The sequence below is a fragment of the Dama dama genome, chromosome 17 (assembly GCF_033118175.1).
Source record: "Dama dama isolate Ldn47 chromosome 17, ASM3311817v1, whole genome shotgun sequence".
Classification (NCBI taxonomy): Eukaryota; Metazoa; Chordata; class Mammalia; order Artiodactyla; family Cervidae; genus Dama; species Dama dama.
The window spans coordinates 54,587,686-54,590,315 of record NC_083697.1 but is presented as its reverse complement, the minus strand read 5'-3'; the positions used below and the strand labels follow the sequence as shown (position 1 = coordinate 54,590,315).

The following is a 2,630-nucleotide window of genomic DNA, read 5'->3' as shown; positions in this document are numbered from 1 at the left end:
GCAATGAGTTAAGAGTTTAAAAATGTGAATACTAAACCTGGCTCTAATATTTATTACTTATGTGGTCATTGGCAAGTCACTTATGTATTTTGAGTGTGAATTGCCTGTCTCATGTCTCATACCTTTATATCACACAGAATTTATTGTGGAGTCATATGCAATAAAATTGCTTGAAATGTGATTACAGTCTCTGTTAGCCCCAAAGCCTCTGTGCTTTCCACTGGGCTGCAGACTGTATGTGGGTATTAACCTATGTATGAAGTTAATACTAATGAGGCTATCTAGTGATACATCCACACTCCTTGTTTTACCTAACCAAACTGGGTTTTGATCACCCACGCACAGTATAAAGCCAATTTACTGACACTGGGTTGTGCTGAAGCAAAGTGCAGCGTTAATTGCAGGACACCAAGGAGCCAAGTGGCTGGTGTTTAAAGGCCCAAACTCCCTGATTACTTTCAGGGAAAGGTCTTTAAAGACAGGGTGTCAGATGGGGAGGAGAATTACAGGGTGCAAGAAATCATCATCGTCAACCTTCTGATTCCAACTTATCTGGGGTCTACATACTTGTGGGCAGCTATAGTTAACTTCTTCCGTCTGGGGAGGGTTTCAGTATCTGTGAAACAGCTCAAAGGCTATCTTTCATCATCATATCATCTATAGGCCCCGAGGAAGGTCTAAAGGTCTTTGACTTTGTTTAATGGCTAAACTATTACTATTTTGTCTTCTTTGACTGTTTCCTTTTTTTTTGAAATTTTCTTATTCTCTGATTATATTTACTTCTTGGAAACTGGGGAAGGCCTGAGAGTCTTAAGTTTTTCAGCAGATAAGAGGCAGGTGGAAAACATAGGATGAGAGGGGATATGATGGGGGTATTGTTTCTGGGAAGGCTCCATAAGGTCCTGCGTAATGGCACTTGTATATGAAAACCTTCTTGACTTGGAAACTCTGTCTTTCTGCTCTCCAGTATTTAAAAGACAGTCTTTGTGCAATGAAAATTATTAATCCTGAATCATTAACCCACAACGTGTTTTCCTGTCTCTTTGGAGGTTTCCCTAGTTTTCAGCATAGAAAGATTCCGGAAGCTGGATTCATTGGTTTTACCTCTCCATAAGCATGTGTTTGTTTAGGCATTTGAGTTTTCCAACAATATGATGCATGTAGCCTATTTAGTTTTTGAAGGTGCTATCTTGCAGATTAGAGGAGATCAGAGACTTCTCAGAGCATGAAAAAAATAGTGGAATTAATGAATTTTGCAGTAGTTAGACTGCACATATTTCACATTAGATGAATTATATTATTTGGTTACTTCAGTCACTCAACTTGTCAATTCATTGCATCAGTCATTATGTTCACTCTCCTGATTGACTAGGGTGCATAGGCAAATGGTCAAACTGTGCGGTGTAAGCAATGTTTTTTTCCTAAAATTACAATTACAAATATTCCTGAAATTTTAAAGCTTTTTTTTTAATAAAAAAATATGGTATGCTTCACAAACTGGCATATGCAGGAGTCATGCTAATTTTTTTCTGTATTGTTGCAATTTTAGCACATATGCTGCCAAAGCAAGCACTCGAGTGTTTTCTTTTTATGAAGAATCTGTATGTGGCCATCCTATGGAAAAATGCCATAATGTCCCATTGATAATGCAACTTTCCATGCACTGTTCCATTCACCTAAGAGAGCCAATTTATAGTATTGAGTGGATTTGAGTAATTAAGTAATTTTTAGATTTTATAATAAAATTTGAACTCTAAAGCTTCTCTCATAGACATATGTTTTTCTTTTTCATGTATTCAGTAAGCTCAAGGAAAATAAATGCATTTTAGATAGAATAATGATAAATTCCAAACTGTTGTTGCCATTGCTGTCTTCTCCTAAAATTTAAGCAATCTTAGCCCTAAAGATATTAAGAAAGTGAAGCCACAGGTTTTAATAAAAGTAAATATCCTAGGGATAATCTGCTATCACCAACATCATATCCTTGAACAGACAAAATTTCTTCATCCTTATGTTTTTCTCTAAAAATCACCTTGAAAATTATGACTTTCAGATAGTTTCATTTTTTCTTCTCTTTTAGGAGAGAAAAACAGCAAAAATACACAACTTTGTGGATAAGTATATTTTTAAGATTTAGGAAAATATGTGCCAGCATTTCTCCCAGGGGACAGTAGCAAGGCATATGGGAGTATAGTAAGCTTGGTGGAGAAAGAAGCTCCTTTCATAATATTTATTGATAGTTTCTGGTATTATATTAATTAAAATCTGCATTAAATTATGGATTCTCCTTTGGGAAATGCCTTGTTTCTTCCCATGTTTCTCTGCATATTTAATTAAAAGGTTTTAACTTAGCATTTTCCTTTCATAATCTAACAGCCTATTTTAAACACTCTCTTTAAATATTCCTTCCTGGAATAGCATAGCCAGCAGAGAAACTGGGTGTCTTAGAGATCATTTAGCTCGCCTCTGATTTTAACTGTAGTGAAATTTCAGCCTCAGAGAGATCTAATGAAGTTCTCTTCAGTAGTTAATCACTGCAGCCTTAGGAACACAGAGTTTACTCCTTCCTTCTCAAGTACCCTTTTCATTAAATAATTTTAAGAAATGCTGTTTAAAATATTTCTTCAGGT

General features: G+C 35.6%; 1 pseudogene; it reads right to left on the bottom strand.

Moving 5' to 3' along the window:
• Positions 1-1,474: 1,474 nt before the first annotated feature.
• LOC133071996 (U6 spliceosomal RNA) lies at positions 1,475-1,573 on the bottom strand (annotated as a pseudogene).
• Positions 1,574-2,630: the final 1,057 nt, after the last annotated feature.